Source organism: Lepidochelys olivacea (assembly GCF_965140295.1).
Source record: "Lepidochelys olivacea isolate rLepOli2 genome assembly, chromosome: 17".
NCBI classification, from domain to species: Eukaryota; Metazoa; Chordata; order Testudines; family Cheloniidae; genus Lepidochelys; species Lepidochelys olivacea.
The window spans coordinates 11,280,815-11,293,706 of NC_140427.1; the positions used below are offsets into that span (position 1 = coordinate 11,280,815).

The following is a 12,892-nucleotide window of genomic DNA, read 5'->3' on the forward strand; positions in this document are numbered from 1 at the left end:
AGAATCAGTACAGTCAGCAATTGAGAAAGAAGCTACCAAATGAGATCTGTATAGCCTATTGACCACTTGACTTTTTACTCCAAGTAACATTAGTGCGTAACATACATAGGTGTAAATTCAATCATCAGAATTCAACAACTAACAGAAAGGATCCATTCTGGAGAGAGAGCAAAAAAATCCATGCAACAGAAAGACTCCCATTGACTTCAGTGGGCTTTGGATCAGGACTTACAGAACTCAGACAAAATGGCAGCATCAGATGCAGTTGTCTTCTGCATCTCACCCTCACAAGTATGCACTAGCCTTGGCTTAGGGACCATTGATAAAGTTCTAAGGGTCTACTTAGGGATCATCTCAGATGAGTGAGCCCTCTCAAAGGTTACATTAACATAAGAAAGGGGCTGAAAACTATGCAGATGCAATTTTCAGTTCACCTTCAGCAATGCAAAATAATGCACTAAACCTAAGCTCAGCAACCAGAATCTATGTATAGTACAAATGCTGTATTATTCATAAATTGAAGATTCCATAGGTTTGTTCTACCCCAAAAACTCTAAGATGTGAACGTAGGGCCAGACTCATGTGTACAACCTGCCTGCCCCATGCCAGTTCAGTGATGCAAGTCAGCCATAAACCTGGCAAAACCAGTCAATTAGGATGTGTTTGCAGCTGCTTTGCAGCATTGGAGTGATGCAAAGAAGCCAGAGTGTTTTGAATTTGAATTACTTGATTTGCTTTCTTTCTATCAACTTCAATGAAATTCATGAAGCTTACAAAGAAGAACTTTCTATTCAATTTTAAAAAGCAGGAAGCAACCCTAACAAGGCAGGTTTTCCCATACTCTCCAAGCTCTAGGCTTATTATTTTGGATCTTAATTAACCAGGATGTTTTAGTTAGAAAAATAGGTGTTTATGCCATAAAAAACTATGCTGATGTTCACCACACATTCTTTCCTATTTTGTATTCATAACCAGCCTATTAGAAGTAACAACACGCACTCAATTCCCCGAACACTCAGATTTTCCTCAGGAAGTTAAAGCTATGATGATTCATAAGCAGAAAAGTAAACACAAGCTCTATATGAAAGGAAAAAAGTTTCAATTTTTTTAAACAAAAGTTGCAGCCATAAATGCTTTCAAAGTAAGCTTCCCTCGGTCAAATTACAACATCTTGCCCATTACTCTGTTAAGCTTCAGTTTAGTCTGGAAGCAGAGTTGTGAAGGGTTTGGGTCACATCTGCTTCTGAGTGTCTTCGTTTCACATTGGATCATAGTTTTCCCCATTCTCATCTCTAGTTCAGACTCGGATGGACCCAAGAACTGCAAGCAAAACTCCAGCCATAACCACTAAGGCTGACCTGGCCTTGTACACATTTCTAATGATTTAGGCCTAGTCCAAATCGCACTGGCTCCGATTACAGCCATTGTTAGCTAGTCACACATTCGCAGAGATCAGATGTGGGTGGTCGTGTCTAGGGCTTAGGCCTGACTCCTCCAGTGGTTGGACCAGGAGCCAATAGCCAGGAATAGGAGCCAAAAGGTCTGTCATAGGCCAGATGCCAGAGCCAAGGGGCAGAGCCATAGTCACGAGTCAGGAATTGGAGTCAAGAGTCAGAGCTGGGTTACCTGAAGTAAGGCAAGGCTAGGCCAGGCCGGGGCAAGGCTTGGTCTGAGACAGGAGCTATCAGCTACTGCAAGCCAACTGCACTCATCAGGTTGCCAAGAAACTGGCTCTGCTGCAGGCCCTGATTCCTGACAAACATGTACCTTAGCATAGACAGATGTAGTTGCTATTTGCACCACTGTACTGCAACCGAGGTAAGCTCCACGCCTGCAAATGGAGTGCAATATAGAGTTGGGGGTTGCAATGCTGCAGCGACACCAGTGGCAGGTCAAGCAGGCTGAAATCCAATGTTAAAGCTGTAGGACAGCTGTCAGGACAATGACTGTCAGGACAAGTTCTTGCCAAACCAAGCTCTTGAAAGACCAAGCCTTTGGATGGACCTAGGCTGACTCTCAAGCATTTAATGGAACTCAAAAAGTGAATATTGTTTAGCTTGGCTTTTATTGTGTTTATTTCAGTATGGCACTTCCTGTGGGGAAAACAGGAAACAGCAAACTCCTGTACATGGCTTACCATCTGCTAACGCACTGCCTGGGAACAGTGTCATTCTATTGGTGGGAGGGCAGGACTGGGTATCTCGACTTTTATGAACCACACTTCCCAAGAATCCCGCAGTTTGGGACTCAATCAGGATCAGGGCTGCACTTGGCCTGTAGCCTCCTCTAATGGACCAACATTCTCTGTTACAGTTCTTACGGAAGGAAAACCAGGTAAGTTTTGCAATGTTATGTTTTGACAGTGATAACCTGACTCTGCTGACATTGCAGAGGATGCATAGTGGTTTCGTTTCATTTTGAAATATTCGTCTTTTAAAATTTATGTATGATGCTAGTTGCATCCTGCCGTGGAACCTCTGGGAAACCACCTAAGAAATGTGACCTTTGGGAAGATCCTGCAAACTCTGAGCTTCAAGACTTCTCCTCCCTGTGCTCATCACCAGCCTTCATATTTAATTCCAACTGTTCTGTGCTGCCTTATTAATTTTCCATTAAACTCATTTCTGTTGCAATCTATTATTCACTGTTAAGTCCAAGCTACTACTCCACTATAGCCACATTAACCTCCATAAAATAATTAAAGGCTGGATTTTCAGCAGGAGACCTTGTGTCACCTCTCTGGAACCTAATATGTCTTTCAATGGCATGGATTATAATGAGATGTTCAAATATAGAAAATTGAGTTACTGCTTGTTTCAGTTATGACATTTATCCAGCTAGAATGATCCTTTCCTTCTGACCTTGGTAGTTGAGAGTAGTCTTTAAAGGAAGCTATCCTTTTAATCTCTTATTTTATTAGCATTTAATTACTGTAACAAATTTTCAGACATACAAATTCTATAAGGATTTTAATTCAATTTTCCCCCCTCAAAGTACAATATGACAAAGACCAATATATTTGTTTGAACTTTCTTCACATTCAGGATTAGTGAAGCATTTCTATCTGCATATTTGTTCCGTTGCCTCCCCTTATGGCACCTGTAAAATATATTCTATTTATTTTTAATTAATGGTTTTTAGTGTCGGGACTTGTTCATAGCTCAGTACAGTCCATTTCTATCTACTAAGTTTCTCACTAATTCCATTTTACTAATAGAGTAACTTTCATAGTATGTGTCCAGGAAAGTGAGAGAACCACATCAGAAGTTAAATCATTTCTAAATGTGTGGCATGATTGCTGTTAATGGATCGTTATTTTTGTCCAAGGCATATTACATCTATCCCACACTCCCACAAATGAAAAGATATGCAATTAAAGTGCATTATAATGAAATGTTTTATGCAACAGAACTGTTACAGATCCAATTTTTTTTTAAATATTTGTATTTATATGATCAATTTTTACTCATTTTTTGCATTTCTTATTTAAACCTCCAAGCTTTGTCTATTCTCTTATTTGGACCATATGCTACTCTACCTTATGCAGAACAAATAAAGATAGTCAACATGAGACTGAAAATTCCTTATGGGTGAAGTGAACCCCTGTGCAAAGGAGCAACACAAGGTGCATGCAACGTTTCAGCATCCAAAGTAGGCCTTACATTAGGTGCAAAGACTTTAGTGCTTTGCACTGGGATGAATATCCCCTCATGTGATGAGGGAACCACTTGTCACTCTGTAAGGGAAGAATAAAAGAACCTGTGTGCATCAAAGCAGCGAATGTGATATTTCCATAAGGGATTCATGCCAGACTGGCAGTGAAAGCTAAAGATCCACAACTGTTCCATGGACTGGGTAAAGGAAACTGTGCACAGGAGAGAGCTGAATCAATCCCCCTCCCATCCCACCCCAATTTGGAGAGTGAACCAAGGAAGCCAGGGGGAAAAAAAAAACCTTGTTTGTTTCTCACCAAAACGGAGCTCTCCATTTCTCACCAAAACAAAAATAAATTTTGTTATGGATTAAAAGAATACTAGAAGTTAACTTTTTAAAAATTGTTATTGATCTTTTGTTTTTAAGTTAAATATAGCAAAATTTTTAAATGAAAAGTCTAAATGTTTAATTTCAAAATAGTTGAAATGAAATATTTTGACTTTTTCAGGAGGAAAAACAAACAGAACATGACACTTTTGGCCAAAACCACTTCATAGCTTTGGTGCATCCAAAAGACTGTTTTTCAGTGATTTTACTATTCACCAAAAACTTTTGCGCACAGCTCTAATGATAATGGTAGGAGGCCTTTCAATGTGTAGCTTTAGTGTATTATGATACACATATGAAGTCACTATCCTATTTGAACACGTTCTGTCTTGTGGTAAATACTAAGAAAACAGTCAAGTTACTTTATATCACTCAGAGAGCAAATTCAAAGAGAAAAACTGTTTAAATTTAAACTAGTTATTGACAGAATGTGCAGTTTGCATGGACTTAAAAAAACAGAACAATTTAGCAGATTGTTCCACCCAACTGCTATGTTCAGTAAAACTCAACTTAGAACAACTCAGTCCTAGGGGCAGTGGAGAAGAATGCTGGTAAATGAATTTTTGTTCAACATTGTATCCACTGGGTATGAAATATCCAGACTCCCTGGAATTTGTTTAATATCACCAGAAAGTCAAAGTGCCTCAGTCACCTGAGTCCCCTGTGGTTTATTGAACTGGAGGGAGGAATGGTGTTTTGTCAGATGAAACCTGGAAAGCCCAAGGTATCATTTTCATCCAGTGTAAGTCAGAAGTAACTTCACTGGAATTGATGGAGTTCTGCTCCCAGTTCCTGCCCACTTTGGGTAAGTAAATACGAAACCCACGATAGTTTTCATAAAATTAAAACCTTGCCAATACCCTTGGCCAGAGCTCCTCCTCCCATGCCAGTGTAGCATGACTGCATCTGGTTGTCCACCTGGTTGCATTTTGGTGGTGCTGTTTGCAGTTAGCACCTTTCATCCTGATAACTGCTACGGTATTGCAAACTGTAGTCACTCTTCCATCAATGTGGTATGTCAGGAGAAATACTCCACAACTGGGCCCTTTTTATTCAATGACTGGAATACAACTAGTTACCATAAAACCACTGCAAAGACAGAAGAAACAACCATAGCTTCTTTTTCTTTCTGGTGTTGAAAGTCTTCATTAACCTATAGTGCTTCTAAAATGAAGCACTTAGCATTTTCTTTGTCAAATTATACAGCTCATTTCATAGGAGAAAATTTTCATGTCACAATGGATAAGAAAACAGGTAGGGAAATGATTTAAAGGAAGCACCTTGCCAGTGACAAGAACATTTCCTTGAGATGAAGTAAAACTCCATCCTTCATGAAGCATCAAATATGCTGGAAAATGAACCATATCTTGCTTGCTGGCATACTTTAACAGTTTTCCAGAACGTCATTTTAATAAATGCAGGCTTGTGAACGCATTTTCTTTAACTGTATCCCTTGTAGAAGGGATTGACACTATGGGCCACATTCATACAACTTAAGTAAATGGATATACACTTGTGACGAGAATCTTGCCCTGTGATCACAGAGGGTTGTAATTTGTAGACCCAGCCTATCCCTGAAGCTAGCAGGAGAACAAGCTAGTCCTTCCTGTCCATTTAGAAAAGGGCCCACAGCTCCTGGCACTGAATGCAGGCCAAGTGTGGGGAACTGTTCACCATGCACAATACTGAACTGGGGCCCAAATCTGGCAGAAAGATCACTCTTTCAAGGTCACTCAACAGGTCAATGGCAAAACAGAGAAGTGGGTTCTATTCCCATGCCCTAAAATGAAGGCCTAGAGTATTAATATTCAGTCTCTTAAGTCTCTGGTCATTCACCAACACCAGAAATTCGAGGGTGTCTTTCACATAGAAGAAGGAGATGTTCCCCATCTCTATCAATTTCTCAGCCCCTTATCTCAAACACATTGGTCAGCCTTGTTTTCAGAGCTTGCATAGTTCAAAGGGCCTCCAAACAATTCTGCTGAGAAGAGGACATAAGGATTGCTATATTTTAGCAATGGTTATGCTGCATGATTTTTTTTTTAATACTTCACTATATAGAACATTTGTTTTCTTAGAAATGTCTCTTTTGCAGACATTCATTTAAATGGCTTCTACTGTACCTGTTTTATGCCTCTTCATTCCAACAGAGTTTAAATTAAGCTTTGAAGTTTGGTGAGAAATCCCATCGGCATAAAACTTCAGTGCTATTTCCTGAGTACGAGGGAGTTTAAGAAAAAAAAAAAAAAACAGCTCCTCTTTTCTTACTTTGTTTTCTACAGCCTGATCCCAAAATGGCTGACTTTGAAAATAACCTTAGCACCTAGCCTTATGCATTATTCATGATACTAAAACATGTAAATATGGTTTCTAAAAGGTTAAAGTAAAAAACTGCTTTCCTGCACAGGTCACAATTATTTAATATTCTGACACTGCCGCTTACTTCATGAATATTAATGACAAAAAAGTGACCTAAAAGCATATTTCCCCCCCAATATCTAAGATGTAAAGATTGCTTGAAAAACCTGGAGCTATAAATCTGTGTAAGATTTATTTTTAAAAAGCGGGGGGGGGGAACAAAACATTAAAAATCCATTAGAATTTTGTAGAGCAGTTGGATTACCATTTAATAAATATTTAGGCTGCTAAAAAGATCAGTTTGTTATATTTTTCCTGTCATGATTACAGTCTGCGGGGATTGGGAAGAAGTAGGTTTTAGCCTTCAAGGAGAATCGTTGCAATTTGTACAAATTATAAAAATGAGACTTTTTTTTATGACAACAACCACCAGGATGCACCTGGGAAATATCAAATATTCATGAGCCTAGACAAATTTAAGTTTGCCTTTCCATATACTGTACCTGGTGTGTGTGCCAACTACCTTACACAGAGAAACAAGCAATTCATTTAAGTTTCACAGTATGGCTATGAGTTCATCGAAAAACAGCCTACTGATAAAACAACAGATATGTTTAATATTGGGGCAGTAGAAATAAATTATATGAGAGCACATTGGGTTTATTGTAGGTAGATTTATTCTCTCATCTCTCTCTAGATATAGCTATCTAGAGAGAGATGAATTAGCACACTGAAGTTCAATATTGCAGACCCTTATTTACATGAGCTGTCCTTAGTCAGTTGTTCCACTAAAATCAACACATCACTGACAGGCACTTAGATACCATGCTGAAGGGCATGGTATTAGAATCTAAATAAATAGCAAGGACTAGTCCCATGAGAAACTCTTTACAGGAATAGGATTGCTGTACTTCAATGAGGTAGCCAAAAGTGATTGTTATGTGAGTGGGTGTGCCATATAGCATTCCGAAGTCAATTCATTCATACTTTGTAATCCCCATAATGTACTGTGGTGAAGATGCGGCAGCATATCTTTGTGATGCAACAGGTCTTGGAACAAAGTGAATGTAAATCTATTTGCTCAACAATAGAGCTGAAGGAGTGAACAAAGTATTACTTGAGTGATCTCTTGCTGGGTATCATTATAGATATCATCTTTTTCAGCCACTGGCAGTGACAATAAACTGTGTTTAGTGTCCTAAATTTGATAAGAATTACAGAGCAGACAATATACTTTCAGATGCATGCTTAACTTCCCCAGTTCTCTGTTTGACACAAAGTACTGCAAATGCAAAGGAAAAAAGCAAATGTAAACTTTTTATGCACACAGGATTTGATCCAAATCAATGGTAGTCCTTTCATAGATTTTAATGGGCATTGGATTAGGCCCACAGCCTAATCTGTTTGGTGAATTAAAGGTATAGGACCTGAGTCGACTCTTGATTATGTTAGTGTAAATCAGAGTGACTGTACAAGGAGTCAGTTGAGGAAACCAAGTGTGAGAAGAGAAGACTCACCTTCGGACAGATGCTCTGAAGCTGTATCATTTAATCATGCTTTAAAGGCCATATTGCTCCATTGTGACCTGAAAGAGAAAAAGCAAACTCTTAGTGACAAAATATAAACAGGAACTTCCGATTCAAAGGAGAGTGACTTTGTGCATTCTGGAGACTGTAAAAGTTTTAGTGGGGTTAGCATAAGAGAATGATAAAATTTATAGCAATACTTTGATCATATTTTGATTCTACCAGAGGCATCACATATTGGGTGGGGGAGGGGAAAGGGGAAGAGAAGAGGCAGAAAAATAAAAAACAAAAACAAGAACCACCACCACCACCACCAAATCACTGTTTGTTAGCTTATCCCTGTTTTCATCCGTTTTCTAAGAAATACATTGCTGACCAGATCCACAGTTGGGTGGAAATCAGAATAGCTCCATTGACTTCAATAAAGTTATGCTGAGGTTTGATGTAGTAAATTGTTAGGGATGAAATTCATGCCCGCCTCCCACACACACCAAGCAGAACAAGCCCCAGTTAAGCATTATTCTGAAGATTTAAGCGGTGCAGAAGGCCAGCATAGTCTATTGACAAGAGTGAATTTCACCTGTAATGCATTAGATTCTTCAGCACACAAAAATTATCCCTGCCACACTGCAGTCACAAAAACCTTGCAGCAGTAACACAGGTTATCAAGGGATCCATTGCTGTTGGGAAGAAAATGATCAGTACCATGTTAAGTGGAATTTAGATGGTACAGCACTTCAACCTGCAGTAATCTTTACAGGTAAAATCCCTCTGAAAGCACAAGGTATAAGATTTACAATGCAGTTGCACATGGACTTCCCTTTCTAGCCATTTAGGAAGATCTTCCCTGCCTTCCTTTGGAATAGTCTCTTCCTACTGTCTTCATTTGTCTATATCTTGAGGTAGGAGTTTGAGACCTCCTGCCTGGGTCATCAACAGGATTTGAAGCCTAGATCTTCTGCCCACAGCACACTCCTATACCATCAAAGCCAAAGGAAGAACTCAGTCAGCTGTCAGCAGTAGTAAGTTTTTATCCCTAAACTGGGCTATGTGACACATGCTGTACCAGGATGCACATATAACCCACACTTGTATCAAAGATCAGGCCATCTCATCGTGGACTAGATGGATTTGATTAACCCATTGTCAACACTTCTTAAGTCTTTGCCCTTTAAATACAAGCCTCTCTGCTCCTCTATAACAACATCTCAGTGATTTTTAATATCGTGCATGCAAGATCATTCATTAGGAACAAAAGAAAGATGAAGGAAAGCATAGGTCCTGTACTTAGTGGGGAAGAAGAGCTAACCATGGACAATATCAACAAGACTGAGGTATTCAATGCCTATCTTGCTACAATCTCACTAAAAATGTAAATTGTGACCAGATACTCTCAGTTAACATTAACAACAATGGGGAAGGAATGAAAGCTAAAATAGGAAAAGAAGCAGTTAAAGATTATTTAGATAAGTGAGATGTATTCAAGTGAGCAGGGCCTGATGAAATTCACCCTAAGGTATTCAAAGAACTAGCTAAAGCAATCTCATAACCATTAGCAATTATCTTTGAAAACTCATGGGAGACACGTAAGGTCCCAGAGGACTGGAGAAGAGAAAACTTTGTTCCCTGTTTTAAAGATAGGTACTAAGAGCACCTGTGGAACTATAGACCAGTCAGCCTAACTTCAATATCTGGGAAGAGATTGGAAAAAATTATTGAACCACCAATTTTTAAGCACCTAGAGGATAATAGGGTTATAAGGAATAGCCAACATGGATTTGCAAAGAACATATCATACCAAACCAACATAATTTCATTCTTTGACAAAATTACTGGCTTACTAGATGGAGGGAAGCATTGACATGATATATCTTGATTTTAGTAAAGCTTTTGACACACTCCCACATGACCATCTCATAAGCAAACTAGAGAAATATGGGCTAGAGGAAAGTACTATAAGGTGGGTGCAAAATTGATTGAGACACCACACTGAAAGAGTAGTTATAATGAGTTTCTGTCAAACTGGGGGTAGGGGAAACATAGTGAGGTTCCACAGGGTTCTGTCCTGGGACTGGTACTATTCAATCATTTTACTAGTTACTTGAATGGAGAATATGCATATAAAGTTTCCAGATAACAAGCTGAGAGGTGGGGGTGTTGGTGGGCATTGCTAGCACTTTGGAGGACAGGATTAGAGTGTAACACAGCCTTGACAAATTGGAGAACCTGTCTGAAATCAAAAAGACGAAATCCAACGGAGACAATTACAAAGCACTACAGTACACTTAAGGAGGACACGAAACAAAACAAAACCAACTGCACAAGTACAAATGGGAAATGACTTGCTAGGCAGTAGTACTACCAAAATAGCGGATCACAAATTGAATGAGTCAACAATTGATGCAAAACAAAGGCTAATATTCTGAAGTTCATTAACAGGAGCATTGTATGTAAGACATGGGAGATGACTGTGTTGCTCTACTCAGATGGCGTACTGTGTCCAGTTCTGGGCACCACACTTTAAGAAAGATTTGGACAAACTGGAGAGAGCATCCAGAGAAGAGCAACAAAAATGATAACATTTTTAGAAAATCAGACTACTGAGGAAAGGTTAAAAATCTGAGCACATTTAGTCTTGAAAAAAAAAGAATGAGGGGCATCTGATAATCTTCAAATATGTTAAGTGCTGGTACAGAAAGGATGGTGATCAATTTTTCTCTATATCCTCTGAAGGTAGGACAAGTAGTAATTGGCTTAATCTGCAGCAAGGGAGATTTAGGTTAGATATTAGGAAAAACTTTCTAACTATACAGTTAGTTAAACACTGGAATAGGCTTCCAAGGGGTTGTGGAGGGTTTTAAGAACAGGTTAGACAAATATCTGCCAGGGTGGCCTAGGTGTACTTGGTCCTCTCTCAGCATGGGCGGCAGTGGGGAGAAGGATTACATATCTTGTTGAGGTCCCTGCCAGCCCTAAAGTTTTATTATTCTGTGCCTTATTGCTAAGGAAGTTGGAAGTTTCTGTGACAGCTTTAATTTCATGGTCTTCTTGATTGGGGAGTTTACAGTGAGATTATGTTAAAATTAAGCATGATGAATTTTCGACTTCCAGGATGAAATTTAGCATACATTTTCCTAATACATTCTCTCCACAACAGCTTGAGTTCTCACCCTCCTAATGGCCACTCTGAATAGTTTTTTAAAACGGATCAGCAGTCCTAGTGCTATGAACAGCTTCGTAATAAAATGTTCATGGTTTGTGAGTAAAAATAAGTACAGGAATAATACTCTCTATATAATGTGAAAGTACTGCACATATTCTCAGCTATACCCACACAAGGCAGGATCAGGACAGGACAGCAAAATATTTGCAGGCTTGTACAGTTTTAGAAGTTCAACTGTAGATCTGACTAGAACAGTCTCACAGCAGAAAAACTGCATTTAAATGATATGGAAGAACCCCAGGAAACTCTCATCCTCAAACACTACAAGAATATAAGACTATAAGTAGGATAACATTAGCCCTTCTCTGATTAAAAGAACAGTCTTTGCTTTGGCATTGGCACACACATCCATGGCATTACTGTAAGTGCTAATATTTCACTGCAGAGTTCCACTCATGCTGTACAATATCAAAGGTGTAATTCTGCCTATCAGAACTGGTACACTATTACTATTGTCACTACTACTATAGATACCAAACAGGGCACAATTATACTAGGCATTGTCCAAGCACATAGGGCCAGATTTCTTTTTTCAAATTCAATAGTACCTTACCCAATGGGTTGTTCCACAGAAGCCAACGGGACCACTCTCAGAATAAGATGCTAATCCACATGAGTAAAGACCAGTAGTAAATAGACAATCCCTGCCATAAAAAATATTGCCAATCTAAATGACATGTACGAAAACACTTAAAGTGAGTTAGTGCCAGAATTTAATCTGATAAGAAACTTGTGTAGAGGTGGAGACATTCTCTTTATAAGGGCCTCATCATGAGGTCCTTACTCAGGCAAGCTTCCCTACTGAGTAAGAAATTCATGGCCGGGCTCAAAATATATCACTCTCATGGATATATAGACAGACTTCCATTTGACAAATATTCACCAGCTGAGAACAAGATTTGCTGGGGGATGGAAATCCTGGTAGCCCACCATAACATATTATGCAAGATATTCCCCTCAGCCTATAGGATATTTTCTAATGCTTTGTTCAATGTATCTTAAGGTTGTGAGTTGGTGTGCTTCACCAGTATCTGCATGACTCCCAAGTTAATGAAATTGGCATAGCCTGGTCTCTTATAGAGATCATGGCAGCTTCAGTTCTCCTTTCTCTGGTTCCATCCCATTTTAAGTGTACCAAGTGAATGGGTAGGTAGCAAAGATTAGAGCTGGCTGGAAATCTTGCACCAACATGTTTTCTGGGGTTATATTTGTTTGCTGGAAAAAGCCTGTTAGTTGAAACCAACAATGTTTGTACAAAAAGGTCAGTTTCAATAAGTCTCCTGAAAATGTTGGAACTTTTTAAAAAAATTCTCCAAATCAGAACAACCTATTTCAATGTTTTCTAACCAGTTTCATTTTTCAGTTAGAAGTTATTTGTATAAAGATCAGCATCAAATGAAACATTTTGATTAATCCAAACAAAATCAAAAATCTGATTGGGTCATCAGTTCATGAACATTTTTGGAATTTTGACTTTTTCCCATCCTAATTTGAGATGGGAAACATTTTCAAAAGTCTCAGAGGAAAGGAAAACCATTTCCCTACCCACCTCTCCTGAGGATACACATTAACCTGTTATATTATTTGATCTTATAGGTTTCTCACAAGCCCCCCAAAATTGTCTTTCTTGTTTCCTCTTCAAATGTAATTTAGCTGGACACATCCCTTTTTGTATTGACAACTACACAATAGGCTCTAAATCTAAATGATCGTTTTCAGTGTCATTACTCCATAATTTGTGGGG

The 12,892-nt window shown here is 38.8% G+C and overlaps 1 protein-coding gene across 2 annotated transcripts in view; it reads right to left on the minus strand.

The window, feature by feature from the left end:
- Positions 1-7,968, minus strand: part of EXO5 (exonuclease 5) — a 491,361-nt gene extending 483,393 nt beyond the window's left edge. For both annotated transcript variants that reach the window (XM_084651337.1, XM_084651336.1), the window contains exon 1: positions 7,917-7,968. The gene's annotated coding sequence lies outside the window, so the exon portion shown is untranslated. The remainder of the gene's footprint in view (positions 1-7,916) is intronic.
- Positions 7,969-12,892: the final 4,924 nt, after the last annotated feature.